Below are 18752 nucleotides of genomic sequence, written 5' to 3'. Positions count from 1 at the left end.
GAAAAAGCGATCAATTTAGACCACAAGCTTTGACCTTGTGAATAGAAGGAGAATGGTATAAATAAAGAAACATAAAGTGGAGGAAACTCATAACGAGCAGAAAAATTATAGGCTTTAACCCACTGACGCCTATGACCAGAAATTATTTTTTTTTTAGTACCTTAAAAACAAATACTGGAGAGTTTAAATCTTTACCCTGGCTATCATTACTTTTATTTGTTTTATGTGTAATGCAGATGATTAGGAACTGGTAAACAACGTATACTATTTTGACGTCTTGCCCATTTATGGCTTGCTTCGTACAGACAGTACAGACGGTAGGATAGGTCCTGCATCCCCTACCTGGAATGTATCGGTTTCCTAAGGCTGATGCAACAAATTGCCACAAATTTAGTGGCTTATGGCGACACAGCTCTATTGTCTTCCGTGTCTGGAGATCAGAAGTCTAAAATGGGTCGGCATGGCTGCATTCCTTCTGGAGACTCTAGAAGAAAATCCTTTCTTTGCCTTTTCCGGCTGCTAGAGGCTGCATTTCTTGGCTCACGGCCCTGCACACTCTGACCTCTGCTTCCATGGTCACATCTCCCTCTCAGACTCCAATCTCCCTGTCTCCTTCTTCTAGGGACTCTTGTGATTGTACTTAGGGCCCACCCAGAAAGTTCAAGATATTCTCTCCATCTCAAGACCTTTGCCTTAATCCCATCTGCAGAGTCCCTTTTGCCACACAACGTAACATAATCACACGGGTTCCTGGGGTCAGGATGCGGGCATCTCTGAGGGGCCATTATTCAGCTCACCACCCCGAGGCTTTGGAGCGTGTCGGACCAACACCCTAGATGGAAATCCGCCAGTGGAGAGAATGGCAAAACGTTGCAGGTGGAAGTGGTCACGTGAGGCCAGTTTGCTCCTGTGCAGAATTTTATGGTTCAGTACACTTATATGTGAAAGATGACAGTGCAGTCAAGGAGTAGGTTCAGAAAGACGCAATTTCTCCCTTAACATTCTGTCTCTATTTTAGCATGTGGTCCAGACCCTCTTTCCCATCATTCGGCAGCGTTTGCTCGGTTAGTGAGGCTAAGCGAGGGCCCCCTGCCCAGGGGGACCTCCAGGCACTCCAGACTGACCACTTCCCAGTCAGCTCATTTCCTCTCCGTGCTGCCGCGTGTCTTCACCTTGTACTTAGCATATAAATTGGTTGTCAGCGCAGTGACTTGAACGTGCGTGGGTGAGAGCACATCCTTTTCAAGTACAGCGATGTTTCTCGGGCTTCCTGCTGTGGCTCGCGGTAGATGGTGTCGGGAGCCGCAGGGAGGAAGTTCACGGGAGACAGCTGCCCGCCCAGGAGTCGGGGCTGAGCCAGCAGTGGCGCCCTCGCTGCGGAGAAGGTCGTCGGGGAGTTGATGGGTGACAGTCCTGCTTACTGACAGTGCCTGCTGGAGCCGCCTGCAGAGAAGAGGCTGGAATCCGACTCCTGGGGCAGATTTCCCGCATTGAGGCAGACGGCAGGACTCACCGTCGAAGCTTTGCCCGCTGGGGTGTGCGGCCCAGGGCTTAACGAGTGGGGGCCCCTGGCGTCCTTGGAAACTGGAAGGTTGGGAATTGCTTAATGATACTCAGCACGGATGCCACCCACGGCTCCTTAGCGGCTGCTGGGGGCTCACGTGATGGAAGTGCATGATGTGGGGCCAGAACCCCAAGACTGACAGCTTCCACCCCTGCACAAGCACATGAGCAGTGGAGAGAACTGAGCCGCCCAAGGCCTCCTCTCTCCGTGGATGGAGAGAAAACAACTCATGTGCCATGGCACATGCTCCACGAAGGGGATTTGTTGATGGCTAGTTAAAGTGCATGTTTAGTGTTTACTAATGCGCCAGACACTGCTGCTGGCCCTCTACGCGACTTGCGTCACGTAATCCTTGGAATTAGTTTTTGAAAGCGCTCCTCTTACTGTATACACAATGAGTCCAAAGTGATGAAGCCACTTGCCCAAGGCCATACGGCTAATGAGTGGTGAAGTTTCCACCAAACCCAGGCTCTGTCCCCCGCTGCGCCCCATGGAGATGGAATGTGGAATGCTCTGGTGGGAAGCTCTTTTTGTTTTTTAATGTTCATTTGTTTATTTTCAGAGAGAGAGAGAGAGTGTGAGCATGTGAGCGGTGGAGGGGCAGGGGTGGGGGAGAGAGAGAGAGACAGAGACAGAGAGGGAGGGAAGAAGGGAGAGGAAATCCCAACCAGGCTCTGCGCTGTCAGGGCACGGCCCGTTGGGGGGCTAGATCCCATGAACTGTAAGATCATGACCTGAGCTGAGAACCAGGAGTCTGGACACCTAACCAACCGAGCCACGCAGGCACCCTGTGAGATCTTTATGAAAACTTGAACGATAATGCAAACACTTACGAGGGTTCTCCGTACATGAATTCATTCAATCCTCAGAAAAGCCCTAAATGAGGTCCTCTTGTTGTCAATGAAGGAAGGCAAGCCGGGGAGAGGCTCAGTATCTTGCCCAAACGCCTGCACATAGGAAGTAGCACAACTGGGAACAGAAGCGAGGTAGCCTGCTTCTGTTACTCTAAAACAGAAACTATGTTGCCACTGAAACACAAAGATGACGCCCAGTTTATAGATGTTGGAACCAAATGATGGAACTTATTAACACTGTGGAAGGCACCGTAATTGGTACAACATGGAAACGAGTCCAAGAAAGATAAAGTCTCTTTCCTTTCCCCGGGGGCTTGCAGCCCGAGATAGATGGCTTGGATGCAGCCAGTTATAAACTCAGATGACTCTGGGAACTCAGAAGGCAGTGTGACGAGAGAAAAAAAGGGGCTCTGGGTTCTTCCCTGCATTTTTTTTTTTAACGTTTATTTATTTTTGAGACAGAGAGGGACAGAGCATGAATAGGGGATGGGCAGAGAGAGAGAGGACACACAGAATCCGAAACAGGCTCCAGGCTCTGAGCTGTCAGCACAGAGCCCGACGCGGGGCTCGAACTCACGGACCGCGAGATCATGACCTGAGCTGAAGTCGGACGCTTAACGGCCTGAGCCACCCAGGCGCCCCAGCCCTGCCTTTTAAAGAGAGGATGATGCCACACAACACCTCACAGCCTCTCCTCTTCTCACTGCATTTGTTACCTGTGTCTGTAATAGTATCTCCGTGTTCAGAGATACTATTGGTTGGTTACACCACTTCCTGCAGGAAAGGAAAGTCTCAGGAAATGTTGACAGTCATGAGGGTGCGGGCTCAAACTGTAAATGAAGCAAATAATGAGGAATTGGGAAAATAACCCTAACCTCGGTTCCACTGGTGTTTTAAAATCTTAATATTCTGGTTTGGCAAATTAGTTGGCATCGGGAGGGAAGTGCCTTAGGCCCAGGGATCCATGAATAACAATGCAGAGAGGCAGACAGGACCGTGACAAGACTGATCAGAGGCACTGGACCAGAGGGCAGTGAAATGAAGGATGTGAAATAAATTTGGATGGACAATAAGAGTAAGTTCCTTAGAGGCCTTTAACAAAGAGAGTAAGAAATCATTATTAAGTAAGAAAGTTAATTTGGGGCGCCTGGTTGGCTCAGTCGGTTGAGTGTCTGACTTTGGCTCAGGTCATGATGTCGCTGTCCGTGAGTTCGAGCCCCGTGTCAGGCTCTGTGCTGACAGCTCAAAGCTTGAAGCCTGCTTCAGATTCTGTGTCTCCCTCTCTCTTTCTCTCTGCTCTGTCTCTCTTTCTCTCTCTCTGTGTCTCAGAAATAAATAAACATTAAAAAAAATTAAAATTAATTTAATATGATAAAGATTCTCTGCAACCCTGACTCTGGGGTTTATGTTTTTGTTTAGGAGAATCCCATACTTCGTGAAATCCTATAATGAACAGATTATGGTGAGGTTTGATTGTAGTCTTAACTTATGATGACCAGACGTATGACTTGTCCTGAAAGGTATTCATCTCAGGGAAGAGAGATTTTTGTTTCCTACTGATGCTACAGCAAAGGAACCCACCAACTTTGTGGCCCCAAACAACACAAATTTATTTTCGTACAGTTATCTGGATCAGAAGTCCAACGTGGATCTCACTGAGCTAGGATCGAGGATATAATTCCTTTCTGGAAACTCTAGGGAAGAATCTGTTTCCCTGCCCCCTCCACCCCCTAGGTGCTGCTAGCTGTCCTTGGCTTATGGCTCCTTCCTCCATCTTCAAAGCCAACCTGAGTCCTTCTTATGCTATCATGTCTCTTGTTCTCTCTTTCGCAGTCACATCTTCTCTTTCCTTTGTCCTTTGAGATCTGGATTCTGAGAGTCTTGAGATTATGCCGTTCGCTTCCAAGTTCATGTTACCAGTGGTGTGGCTGCACTTGTGCCAGAGAGCTGTGAGTGAGGATTTAGTGATAAAGATGAAGGGGCAGGGTTGCCAGCCAGTAGCCAGGAGATGGAAGCCGAGGCACATGTGAGCAATATAGAAAGAAGAAGGAGAAACTGGTTGGAGCACCAAAAGTATGCCCTGGTGAATCTGAATTTTCTATGTTGGCAAAAAACTGTGCTTGTCAAATAAATGAAGTTTAAATGCTTCAAGAAAACAGGCATTGTATCATCCAGAGGAAGAAATTCATAATGAAAATGACAAAGAGGTTGAATAGATATCTATTAACTAGATAGTTTTGGTACAATAGTATTGCAAAGACTTTTCGGAAACATAGGAATTCCATTTGACTTATAGAAGTTATAATTCCCGAGTTTATTTCGCATCTCTCTATTGCACGCCACAATTCTGTGAGAATATAAAAAACTGACCTGTGTCAAACAGAAACATGATTCTGGCAGCAAAACGGGTTTCCATAAAAATCAAGCAAAGTGCACCAAAAAAAAAAGAGGTAGGCATATTTTATTACATTTATTTTTGTTCATTTCCGCATTTTGTCCTGACTTATTTTAAAACCCTGGTCACATGGGGCCAGAATTTATATTTATTGTTAAATAAACATATCCATTAGACTTGGATCCATATAAGGAAAATAATGCTAATCTTGTTTCCAGTAGCATTTTAAAATTTTAATATTCTGGATTGGTTTAGTGGCCTCAGGGTGTTTTTTTTCAGGCTGCTGAAAATATATTGCCAGCTCTTCGCTTTTTTTCACTTTCTGTCTCCCATCAAGGTTGAAAGAGTGCCTTTCCTTGTAGGACATTATTCTTAACCCTCCTCTGTTGTTTAACTCCTTCCTTGCCTTTATGCCTCAACCAGATGTTAATCTCATACTTCCTCAAGTAAGAACTCCTTGAGGCTCAGCGGATGGAGAAATGAAGCAGAATTTCACCCTTGCGGTAAATTATTGGCCTAATTTTTATACCACGTGTCTTTTAAAACTCCATAACTGCCTTTGATATCTCAGCAAGCAGTATCAAAGGCCCATGGTTATATGCTTTCCGATATGAAGTATTGCCGACGCCTGTAGTCTTGCACATTTCCTTTATTTCCACCTCCGTCATCAAGTGCTGTAATGTTAAAAATCTGCAGAAAGATGACTGCGGTGTGGTTAGTAGTTGAAGAATGCACATGTGCTGTGAACCTCCAAGACCTGAAACCAACTGTTTGAGCTGTAATTATTACCAACAGGTTTTAACTCATGTGCCAGTCTGCCGTGATTAAAGTACCATGCTGAGAAATCAGACAGAGCCTGTGATCAATTAATAATGTCCAGGTGGTACAGAATTTGGGAGTACAAATATATATGCCACATATTGCCCATCCTTGCTGAATCTAGATAAAGTCAATATAGTGTTTCTCCCTTCCTTCCTTCCTTCCTTCCTTCCTTCCTTCCTTCCTTCCTTCCTTCCTCCCTCCCTCCCTCCCTCCCTCCCTCCCTCCCTTCCTTCCCTCCTTCCTTCCTTTGGCAGAATGTCCTAGCAGAGTAAACTTGGGCTTTGGAATCAGATCTATCTGGGTCCAAATCTCACTGTACCTTTATCTAGTTGTATGACCTTGGGAAAGATAGTTAACGCTTCTGCAGTCTATGAAGTAGGTATAAAAATACCTGCATCACATGGTGGCTGGAATAATTTATCAGAATAATACGTGCAAGCACCTGAGTCCTAGTAGAGTCTTCATAAATGATAGTTCTCATGGCTATTCCATAGTTCTGTTTTACCTTCACTTACCTACCTACTGTTCTTCCAGAACAAAGTTTTCATCAGGCCGTGTGCCTCTAGAGATAGAGGTACCAAGCTAAGCCAGTCCCATTATATTCCTCCCAAGCCACAGTCGTTGATTCAGGGATAAGTTCATGACTCAAATCAGCTGCAACCAAGTCCTTCCTTGGGGAATTTGTGAACTTAAGCGGGGTGGGGGGGAGACATCTCTCCTCTCTGTTGCCCTGTGCTGCCAGAGCTGCCGGGCCTTCTCCATGTGCCTGTCTGCACTAGAGAGAATGAAGCCATCTTGCAGGATCTGAATGTCTGGTTCCTGTGACCACGGTTACTGGAGCAGGCCTGGCTCCTCTCTTCCCAAAGCTTGGGTGTTTTGTCATTTTGTCCTGTGATTAACTCAGCTCTGTCCCCCTCCCGCTCCATTCCTGACAGCTCTTTAACTTAAAACTAGGTCCAGACTCAAATCAGTTCTGACTAATATGTAATTATTATGCCTATTTTTAAGAAGTTTGATTTCTGTAGATCTGTCACTTAATTCTATCACTGCTTCTCTCTTGACATTTTTCCTGTTTTCTCAGTACAAGGAAGCCTCAAAATCCAAATGAAGTGGTCTTCAAAGGCTTTGCTTTTAAGCATGAATATTTACTGATGATTACATATTGGCAAAATTTGTTTCTTGCAGGGACATAAGCAGGTAAAATTTATTTCCTAAAATAGGCATTACTGAGTGGCCTGTTAGAAGAAGTTGATACCATATGGTGCAAATAAAACCACAATAATTATTCTAGAACCACCCCACAGGCTGTGCTGTGACCATGCACTGGTCACACGCAGAGGGGATCTGGGAGTCATGGGGGACCTCAGCCAAATGCATCCTCCTGGAGGAAACTGGGCACAAAAGGCACATCATTCTGAGCCCACAGTATTTGATCTGTCACCTCACCCCTCCCACTTCTGAGTCTAAGCATGGCTGATCTTCCAGAAATGTTTGCTCAATTGGTCTGAACCACCAATAAAGAGAAGATGGCCCCTTCAGTGAATGCATCTTTCCCCTGAATCTCACCCAACAATCATCCCTCCCTATCTTCAGGCTTTTTCTGTCCCAAATCACCTTCCTTTCCACACTCAAAAATGTTCCTCTCAGCTCTTTTAAGAAATTTCACTTAACCTTGGTTTTCATTCCAAATTAAGGAAAATGATTTTTCCGTAAGTTATGTAGAAAAATGAGATTCATTGCTTTCAACTTATTACTCTCTCACACACACACAAATGACCCTTGCCCTTAAGAAATTCCATTTATTATTTTAGAAACTCATGCCCATGAGATGGTTGGAAAGTCACACATGCACAGACTCTCATAATTAAGAGCACTGAAGAAGAGGTAGCCAAGAAGAGTCATTTTTATTTTTCACATTTCCTCCTCACAGCACGAAGCATGGATAGAACAAACATTTGCTCTCATTTGCACTTTAACTACATGCCTGTGTAATCCTTAAAGTCCGTTACTTAAAGTCCTTAAAGTCAGCTTTTTGCTGATTTTTAGTTGTTTCCTCTTGGCTGTTTTTCACGTCTTCTTCTTTATCAACACTTCATGAACCAAATTTGCATTATGTGTTTCTAATTGTCTCTTGGCTCCTCGATGTACATTAAATACTTAGTTGATACTTGATCACTGAATAGGGAATAACAGAGAAAGTAATGTCTTTCAGACACTGATAGTCTAGTGGGAAACACAGGATAAACTCAAAGAGGTCTATAATTTTCCAAAGAGCATTCACATGAATAATTTAACCAGCCTCCACTTTAAAGCAGCACTAGACTACATTAGGCGGTGTGACTGGAATTGCTGTGCCCCAGAGCATGTGGAGGAAGAGAATTGTGGTACTGGCCCAGTACTCATGTAGATTGTTCTGATCAGTCATATGCTGTGGTTAATACAGGATCTCAGAATGTTAGAGCTGTAAGCTTCTTTAATCCAAGCCCTGCATTTTGCAGATGAGAAGACTGAGGTACAGAGACCTTCCCAGGATCACACACTTAACTACCGGAGAGCCGTGCCTCACGTCCTCCAACTCCTGATTGCTAGTTTTTCGAACAAGCAGGGTAAAATGAAACAAATCCATCAGGAATCTTTTTACAGAGTTCACCTTCGTGTTTTTTTTTAATTTTCAGCGAAATGTTAGTTGAGAAAGAGGGTACAAGGAGGGGTGGGGGCAGAGAGAGAGAGAGAGAGGGAGAGCGAGAATCCCAAGCAGGCTCCGTGCTGTTAGGGCAGAGCCCAAGCTCCGTCTCACAAAACGCAAGATCATGACCTGAGCTAAAATTAAGAGTTGGATGCCTAACCGACTGAGCCACCCAGGGGCCCCGGAAGTATTACTATTTTTGTCGTTGGGATCCTGTCTTTCTTCAAGGCCTCTGTTAGAAATATCAGTTATGTGGGATTTCTAGTGTTAGAGAATACCATTAGAGGAAACGCAGGATACACCCGATTTTATTCCATACTTCCTTACCCACTGATGTGACTTGAAAGCATCATAGAAAGTTAAAGGCTGCTTTTAGAGTAAGCTTTCCAAAGAAGTGTGATTAAAAAAAAAAAAAAAAAAAAAATGGCTCCCTATCCACAGCCACGAAGAATAACTTCGGAAAATGTTCTAATTAATGTCTTCGCCAGGCGTCCCATTTTTAAAATTATTTCCTACAAGAAGAGCTCTATTAAATAACTTTTACTTTTCCATCTCCAACTGAATTTTCATCTCTTTCTTATGTTCCTGCTCAAATTTGGTGGCTCTGTGTGAATATCAATTATGGTAAAAGGAGATTTTGTTCCTGTCTCTCACCGCTGAAAAAGGGGGTATAGATGTCATAGCTCTGCTGTTGGCAGAGGACTAGACTGGGCACCTGGGAATATAGCTTTCAATGGTCACACAAACAGTAACAGCTCGAGACCGGACTCTCTCTCAGAGCCAAGTACCTTGGGAAGCCTGAATGTCTTCTTGTCTTTCATTCCGTGCCTAAATACTTTTCAAGTTTCAAGTTTATGTGACAGTTTCAAGTGTACATGATTCCATGTATGTACATGTAGTGATATGATCACTGTGATAAATTTAGTTAACATCCATCACTACATACAGTTAACATGATTTTTTTCCTTGTAATGAGAACCTTTCAGGTTTGCTCTCTTAGCACCTTCCAAACACACAATCCAAATTTGCTCCCCAGGACTAATTTTTTTTTTTTAATTTTTTTTAACGTTTATTTATTTTTGAGACAGAGAGAGACAGAGCATGAACAGGGGAGGGTCAGAGAGAGGGAGACACAGAATCCGAAACAGGGTCCAGGCTCTGAGCTGTCAGCACAGAGCCCGACGCGGGGCTCGAACCCACGGACCATGAGATCATGACCTGAGCCGAAGTCGGACGCTTAACCGACTGAGCCACCCAGGCGCCCCTCCCCAGGATTAATTTTATCACCAGAAGTGTGTACTTTTTGACCCCCTTCACCCATTTCATCCTGCATATCTCCTTGTGATCAGAGGACAGAAAGACAGCTACCAATAGCAACTCAATTTAGGGGCTCCACAAATGGAAATTTCACGGGCTTCAAATGTGGAGATTGTCCAATACTTGAAGACAATCTCTAAGTAAAAATAGAAAAAGTAATAATTTTGGGCTGGGGGTGCCTGGGTGGCTCAGTCGGTTGAGCGTCCGACTTCAGCTCAGGTCATGATCTCTCAGTTTGTGGGTTCGGGCCCCCGCATCGGGCTCTGGGCTGACAGCTCAGAGCCTGGAGCCTGCTTCCGATTCTGTGTCTCCCTCTCTCTCTGCCCCTCCCCTGCTTGCACTCTCTCTATGTCTCTCAAAAACAAGTGAACATTAAAAAACTCATAAAAAAAGAATTTTGGGGTGGGACACACAGGACCCTTTTCCATCACTGCAATTCATGTACAAGTCTACACAAAGCTGACACTGTTTTTCTACAGTAAAATGGGGACAATGTATCATTTGAATCATTGAAACCCAGAATAATCACCAAAGTTTATTTTAGCCAATGATTTCAAAGTTCTTTTCAGAAAAATGTTTTCTACCAAGGGCAGATGTTAATTGATTTTAATTCTACCTCTTGTTCTGCATTGAATACCCTTGGTTTCGCATAAAGTATGATAAAGTAGGGAGGAACGAGAAAGGCAATGGATATCGCTGAAGCCAGTTTTCAATGTATTCAACATGTGTTCATAAGGGTGGAAACGTTTAGGGACGTGTTTAGGTCATTTAGTTACAGAAATAAGAAAAGATACGAGCTACAAATAGTGAAAAGATGCTTCATATAATTTGGAGAGATATTAAGTTTATACAGTACTGTAGGATATTCACAGCGTTGGACTCAAACTTCAGTTGCTTTGTTTTGGTGCAGACACCCTTCTCCATTTGACCTAGTGATGTTGCCTAACACCCTGGTCACTATTCTCTCCACATCGTACTGAGACACCTGGTGGTAGCTAACTATGTTGACCTACTCCCTTTTTTTCGCTTGTTCTCTGGACACCATACTCTCCTGATTTTCTCATACTTCACTGGCTATTGTTTTTCCATCTTCTTTCCTGGCTCTCCCTCCCTCGCTCGACCACTAATGTAGACTGCCCCAAGACGCTGGGTCTCGAGCACCCTGTTCTTTCCTATCTACGCTCTCTGAGGTCATCTCCAATCCCATGTACTGGTAATACCCAAACTATGTCTCTGGTCTTCACATCTCCCCGAAAGATTTAACTCCTATTCTCAGTGCCTTCATTAGGTAGTCTGGGAGGCACTGCAGACTTAATATGGCTGAAATAAAAATTGATTTTCTATCAATAAAAATTGATTTTCTATCATATACTTGCTCCTCCCCCTCTTTTCCCTTCTCGGTAGAAAACACCACCGTCCAACATCAAGACAAATATTCTAGGGCTTGTCTTTGATCATTTTCTTACCTTCACCTTCCACATTCAGTCTGTACTGTCGCCCTTGCCTCTAAAGCAGACCCAAACCATCCATTCCTTCTCATTTTCATCAACACCCTATCCAAACCACCAGTGTCTCTGACCCTCACCTCTTGCGCCTACCTCCCAACTGTCTCCCCACTCCCACTCACGTCTCCCTTCAACAGCCACAGTGAACTTTTAAAATCATGAATAATAGGGGCGCCTGGGTGGCTCAGTCAGTTAAGTGTCTGACTTCGGCCCAGGTCATGGTCTCACTGCTTGTGAGTTTGAGCCCCGCGTCAGGCTCTATGCTGACAGCTCGGAGCCTGCAGCCTGCTTCGGATTCTGTCTCCATCTCTCTGCCCCTCTCCAGCTTGTGCTCTGTCTCTTTCTCTCTCGAATATAAATAAACATTAAAACAAATTTTTAATCATGAATAATATTTATGACACCTTCCTTCCCACAGTTGTAATCCCCAATGGCATCCCATCTGGCCTGCAATGAAACCCAGGCTGTGCCCCGGTTTACCAAGCCCCCACCCCATCTGGGCTGTGCCTGGTTCTCCAACATCATTTTATAGCTCTCTTCCTTCTTTTATATCCCAACTTTGCTGGCTTACTTTTTATTTCTCTAACACTGTAGATATGTGCCTTCCATAGAGCCTTTGCAGATGCTGTTTCTGGGCGGAAAGCTCTTACCTCCGAGTGGCTGGATCCTTCTTAACATTCATATCACAGCCTAATTCACCTCCCATGATAGCAATCTAAAGTAGTCACTGTCACATTCCTCTCCTTCAGTTCTCTCCTATGTATTCGTTACTCTTTGACATCTTCTTTATTAAATTTTACTCTTTAATTTGTGTGTGGGCACACACACAACTGTACCATAAGCTCTGAGAGCAGGAGCCTTGGTGGTATAACTTCCGTGCTTGGAACAGTGCACATAATAGGTGCTCAAAAAACATATTCCAAACAAATGAATGAATGAATTTAACCTTTAGGACAATCTGCTATGTGGAGAATTGGTGACATTTTCCGTTTTATTTCATAGTGTGAACTTGGCTGATCTAACTAAATTCCTAAGGACTAATCAAAAAAATAAAATAAAAACTTACCATCATTTGGCCAGTTCAGTTACCCGGAACCTCTTCCTTCTGCATTTGTGATTAAGGCTGCCACAAAGAAGAAACATATTGGCACTGTAAATCTGATAGATTTCTAGTTAGATGCATGGAGGAAGGTAATGTGACTTGGAGATGAGATCTTTATGACCTATGACCTCTGGATTCTCATTCATTTGAGGAAATGCTAGCCATAAACTTCAGGCAGTTTGGCAGAAATGGAAAGCTCATAATACTGAGAACTCCTCTAGGGATGTTTCATTTATTCCCCCAGTTTTCCCTTCCTTTTTGCTGATACGAGATGAAATGAAAAGTACAGCAGGCATGATTCTGGAACAGTCTCAATCAGAATTTACCACATCACACGTTCTCACCTGCGTGGCTAGAGCTCCTGTCTGAACTTAAGTTTGTCTGACCCTCAGCTAAGCCACACCCTTTCTAAGGAGGTTTCTCAGGCAAAGCCCATTGACCCGTTTAGAGATCCAAGGGTAAGGAACTTCATATTTATTTGTCATTTAGACACTATTTATGGCATTCTAAGCACATGACCCCCTTAAGACTGTAATTACAGTTTTTGCCTGAAAAGAATATAGAACACTTCTTGTTTGATTTATCCTTTTGGGACTTAGTATTCAAAGTATTGAAAATCCTTTTATTTCATATTGAAAATAGTTTTACACGGCCTGCAGCCAGTTCCCCATTCTCCCCTTCTCGTTTCACAATTGCAGAATGCTACTCGGGTAGTTTCCCTCTGTTTTGAGCCCCACCCTTCTGTTGCTAAGCAGCTGAACTAGATTGCATAAATTGTCAATTACTCAGCTATGACAATGAAAAAGACTGGGGGGCAGTAGCCAGAAATGAGGACAGCTACTTCTATCACTTGGGATTTAGGATTCGGTGAGGAAGAGAGTCAAAAGGCAGTAGGTGAAGTGAGCATAAATAAAAGTTTGATTTATAGTTACCAACTGGGAGAATTGGGGAATAGGACAAAACACCCCTCCCTTGCCCTCATTTTCTTTGCATATATTTTCAGAAAGACTTGAGCAAGCACATTCTCCTTTACGAACTTTTATTCATTGAAATGAGTTTTTCCCCCATTATAAAAGTAATTTCCTATGATGACTGGAAGAAAAAAGGAAATTAGAGAAGGGAAAACTGACACGATTTCACTACTTCAATATAAACCGTGTAACCCTTTGTATATATTTCCTTCAGAGATTTGTAGTCATTGTATTAGAGTAGATTGGTTTTGTTTCTGTATTTGTTTGCTTAGGCCTAGTTATAATTCACATACTCTTATGCTTAGCTTTAGAATATTTATTGAGTAGCAGTTATTAATTTATTTTAACACTTCTTGGTTAGGTTGACTCCAAAATCTGAAATTAGTTCTAAATCTGTACGTCTTAAAAGAGCATATTTGCCTTTCTGACCCCCCCCCCCAACACACACACACACACACAAAGAGTCTCAAGTATCTTTGGTGATAAATCTTCACCCATCTCATTTATGCAACTTCTTTTTAATAAAGCAGGTTTCATATGGCAGGTATCCACCGGACATTCAGCTCTCCCTCAGATCACCTCACGTCTGTGGCTTCCTGTGGAAATGTTCCACAAAACGACCATTGAATAGAATTGCAAAGATTTCCTTTTGGAGCCCTTGCAGACTCCACTTACCTGTGTGACTCTAATAAGTGCAATGACGCCTCTGGCTCCCCAAAGAGAAGTAAACCTTGTGTGTGGGCATAATTAGCACACAGTCAGGTTGTAAGATCCAGGTATTTGGTTTTCTTAGACGAGGCATTCCCCAGCAGACACATTAGTGGTTTCCCAAAGAGCTCCTTTGCAAATAGCTATCAAAACAGCAAATAATGAACTCAAAAAGGCGTGCAGTGAATAGGACACCAGAGGGTGCTAGAGGGATGTTACAATATGCCTCGGCTTTCCCTTGGCTCTGCCGTTCAAAAATGAAATAAAGCTTTTCACATAATGCACTCCCTTGTCTTGAACACGTATATTGGAAGCTATACAGCATAGCTCTGTGATGAGAGTCAAACATTTGTTGCTATGTATCCTTCTCATCAGTGTTTTTTCAAAAGCGGGTCTCTTCTTCCCATGCTGAATTTAAGAAAATAATTTTTAAGTCTCTGCTTAGCTGTGCTTTTTTAAGGAAGGCACATTCTTATTCTTCCAAGGTTGCATCTCTTTGACCTCTCCCAAGAGACAGTCCCGTGTGTTAAAATGGTGAGCAGTTCTCATCTGCTAGATATTAAAGAAATGAATTATTTCCAAACCTGCTTTTAGAATCACAGAGCGTGGTGATTCGATCAGCGTGTGCCTCCTGTTGAATTTAAAATGAAACGTGTGCATACATGAGGATAAAGTAGCAGTGCCGAAGAAACATAGGAATGGGTAGTGAGAAAATCATACTGGCATTTATTCGTAAACAGATCGTTTAACCAGAAGGTTTTTATTTTGCAGTGTTAAGCTTTTGAAAATCTATTTTCAGGGGCACCTGGGTGGCTCAGTTGGTTAAGCTTTGGACTCGTGGTTTCGTCTCAGGTCATGATCTCACAGCGTGTGAGTTCAAGCCCCGCATGGGTCTCTGTGCTGACAGTATGGAGCCTGCTTGGGATTCTCTCTCTCTCTCTCTCTCTCTCTCTCTCTCTCTCTCTCTCTCTCACCCCACCTCTTTCTCTGCCCTTCCCCTGCTCATTCCCTCTCTCTCTCAAAATAAACTTAAGAATTAAGAACAAATAAAAACCTATGTATTTTTGTTCAACATAATTTGTCTTAAAAGTATGTTTTTAATGCCTAACATTTGTGTGTCAGTGTGTCTAGAATTGTCCTTGAAGCCATCCCCACTCTCCATGACCTGGCAGTTTACTTGAAGAAACAAGAGATTTTCTCTTCAAGAAGTTGTCATGTGAGAAAAATAATCCACGACCAATAATACGTACCAAACACACACCATTTTGTAAATGTGTGTCAGAGAAAATACCATGGGTTTAAAGGAGGTGATACCACAGGACTGGAGGGTTGGGGGAACTGGCTGGGCTAGGAGGTTGCAGGATTGGGTGGCAGAGACCGGGCAGAGCAGAGTCACAGCCTGGCCAGAAGGGGGAGCAGGCAAGGACGCACGCCAGGCAACACAGCAGACGTCTCTTCATCCTTCCCCAGGGAGGTCCCAGTCCGAAATTACAAATGTCCCTTATTTTTATGTTATTTCTTTGTTTTTAATGTTGTGGGTTGGAGGTTGTATTGTTGTGGTTTTTAGTTCGGGTTTTGTTTTAGAGCCTGTTCTGTTTATGGTCGTGGTGTGGTTCTTTTCTCAGAAGGAAAAAGAAAAAAAGGCCTCGCTGTCATTAAAATGGTAAATCACTCCATCCCCAATATTGCTGGTAGTTTTCCTGACCCTCCACGGCTGTCTTGCAGCCAGAACGGTGGGACGCTGTAGTGTCCTGCCCTGTAGCCGGGCTGCCTCAGGAGGATCAGGGGTTCGGGTCCCCGTGTTCTCCCAGCCCCTCATCCAGGTGGACTCCATACTGTGCCCTAGGGCACCTGGGATGTGTGTCTTCTCTTGCTGGGGTTGAATTCCTTACGGTAGAACCGGGGCCTGATTTCGTCTTTGTGGTCCTCATGCTCAAGGCACATTAGGAACTCAAAAAAACATTTCTTTTAGAATTAAAAATATCCTTTTATTAGCATAAGAGCAGTATAAATGCATTGTGGAGAATTAGATAACGTATAGAGCAAAAGTATTTTTTGAAAAACACTATGCCGTCCCACAGTTTGTTGTTACCACCTGAGTATCTATCCTTCCAAACTTTTTTCTGTACATATCTCTATTAGTCTATCTGTCCTCCTGTTTCTCTATCTACCAATCCGTGTAGCTAGGTATTTTTATGAGATTATACTATAAGACACATTATTTTGTAATGCACACTAGTACACAGCTTATGTTTTTCCATTTACTAATCTCCACATTTTCACCTAAGTGTTGATCTCCATGTGAGGTTCAATAAACTCACTGCGTAAAAAGCTTCCTTGGGAATGCTTATTAAAATTCAGATTCCAAGGCCCTAGCTTGGATCTGCAGATTCAGAATCTCCAGTGTTATGGCTCTGGAATTTATATTTTAGCAAATGTCTAAATGCTCATATAACAGTCATTGATCTACAGCATCATGAGGGGACAGAATATCTTTCCAGTATAGATACACTGCAATTTCTTTAACCAACCTCAAAGGTTCAATTTTTTGTTATCATGAGCCAGGTGATAAACATCATGAACATCAGTAAGTGATAAGTAGACAAGTTGAGATGGTAAACATTCTAAATCTCTGTAAACGTCAACACAAATTTAGTTATTAAGTGCTAGTATAAAAAATTTTAAATCCATGCCCAATATTGATAGAGGGGGATCTTTGGTATGAATACCAAAGCCCTAGGACATATCACCATGAAATGAACTGAACTGAAACTACAGTAGCAGCTTTTTTCTTTTCTTTTTTCTTTTCTTTTCTTTTCTTTTCTTTTCTTTTCTTTTCTTTTTTCTTTTTTCTTTTCCTTTTCTCTTTTCTTTTTCTCTTCTCTTTTCTTTTTCTCTTCTCTTTTCTTTTCCCTTTCCTTTTCTTCCTCTTTTCTTTTCCCTTTCCTTTCCCTTTCCTTCCCCCTCCCTTCCCTTACCCTCCCTTCCCTTTCCCCCTCCCTTTCCGTTCCTTTCCTTCCCTCCCCTCCCCTCCCCTTCCCTTCCCCTCCCTCCTTTTCTTCCTCCCTTCCTTCTCTTATTCATGGGTCACAGAGCCAAAAATCTGTGTGGGGGTAGGTAGCCAGATGACGCAGGTCCCCATATTTGGGGCTCTTGACTCTGTTATGTGGACGCGTTGGCCAGCTTTGCCACTCTGAATCCTTTTGATGTCTGCTGACAGATTCTTTCTTGACACCACTTAACGCCACTGATTAAGTTGTAATCAAACAACTCTGCCCAACCCTCATTATTTCATCCGAATATGTGTTGATATACAGTAGTTGGTCCAATTCTCCAAGTTCTTGGCTGCCTCAGGGGAAAAGTCTGCCCAGGATTTTTTTTTTATAATTATTTTTCTTCCTTTCAAATTTTTTTTTTTTTTGTAGTTTCCCTGGTTTCATGATGTAAGGTCAGAGCAATTAAACTTGAGCATGAAGTAATTAATTACATGAAGCTTGAATTATAATTACGAATTGATCCCCACCTACCTTGATGACACCTGGTGGCAGTGAGTTTCACAGTGCTACGAAGGACAGATGGTAAGGCTCCATTTGGCCTGTCATGTAGGAGATTCAGGTAGTTAGGTTAAAAAATGCTTTTCATAGACCTCAGATGGGCCACATTTGTCCAAAAGGCCATGTATGGACCTCTAGACACCATTAGGTTGATATATTTTAATCTCTTCAGCACGATGTTATTGATCCTGTTTCATCACAATAGATAGGGCCTATAAATGTGTTCATTTGTTTATTAAATATTTATTGAGCCCTCACTAAATGCAGACACCAAGCTAGGCACTGAGATTCAGTAGTGAACAAACAAATACAGTTCCTACCTTCATGGAATTTCCTACAAACACAGTAGGAGCAATTAACCTACACTTGGCATGTGGGGAAAGGCTTCTCCTATTATTGATGTCTGAGAAAACCTGAAGGACAACTGAGAACTGAGGGTAGAGAGGGCAGAAGATGTCTAAGGCAGAAGGAAGAGCATCTACAGAAGTCCATTGGACGTCATGCCATATTCAAGGAACTGAAAGAAGTCCACCATGGCTGGACATGGGGCTTGCTTAGGGCTGAAGCTGAATAGGTAAGGCAGGCCAGCTTACCCAGGTCCTTGGCAGCCCTGGTAAGGAGTCTGGATGTATTAGAAGAACAAATGGGAAATCACTGAAGGTTTTTAAGAAGATATTTAACCTTTAAGCTTCGGAAAAGGAGACTTATAATATGAAATCTGGATGTAATGGGCACTTAAAAATGACTGATGCCCTTTTTTTCTGTGAGCTCCACTTCACCAGCCTCACCAGAGGAAAAGCACGGGCTCAGAAGTCAACAAGACGAGTCTGGTCCGAAGGTCAGTCAGGCAGATCTCAGAAGACACCCTGATTCTTGCATTTCCTTAAAAAGGCTGAAAATGAAAAAAAAAAAAAAAAAGAATGAACCTGCTGCCTGTGGCTAAGCCATAGGGAAGCCATGAACTCAGACTGCCAGACAAATGGTAACACCAAAGCTTTCTGGCAAAAATAAACATTGTTAATTAATTGGGGGGGCGGGGGCGGCGAAGGTAGGAGGATCTCGTTCACAATAGTAAGAAAAGCTAAAATATACTTAGGAACAAATCTAAAAGACATCCAAGTCCTTATGGAGAAAATTACAAAACATTGCCAAAGAATATTAAGATATAAATCAAAGGAGAAATACATCACATTCTTAGATGGTAAGATTCAATATCAAAGTCAGTTTTTACCAAATTGATTTTAAAACTTAGTAACGTTCCAATCAAACCCTCA

General features: G+C 43.0%; 1 long non-coding RNA gene across 1 annotated transcript; it reads right to left on the bottom strand.

Annotated features, from left to right (window-relative positions):
• Positions 1-7520: 7520 nt before the first annotated feature.
• Positions 7521-14153, bottom strand: LOC131487427 (uncharacterized). The gene is made up of 3 exons (XR_009249733.1): positions 13892-14153; positions 12210-12266; positions 7521-7810 (listed from the first exon to the last, which is right to left on the bottom strand). It is a non-coding gene; the product is annotated as an uncharacterized LOC131487427 (long non-coding RNA).
• Positions 14154-18752: the final 4599 nt, after the last annotated feature.

The sequence above is a fragment of the Neofelis nebulosa genome, chromosome 1 (assembly GCF_028018385.1).
Source record: "Neofelis nebulosa isolate mNeoNeb1 chromosome 1, mNeoNeb1.pri, whole genome shotgun sequence".
Classification (NCBI taxonomy): Eukaryota; Metazoa; Chordata; class Mammalia; order Carnivora; family Felidae; genus Neofelis; species Neofelis nebulosa.
Note: the sequence above shows the minus strand (reverse complement) of the source record. Positions and strands in the feature narration are given on the sequence as shown.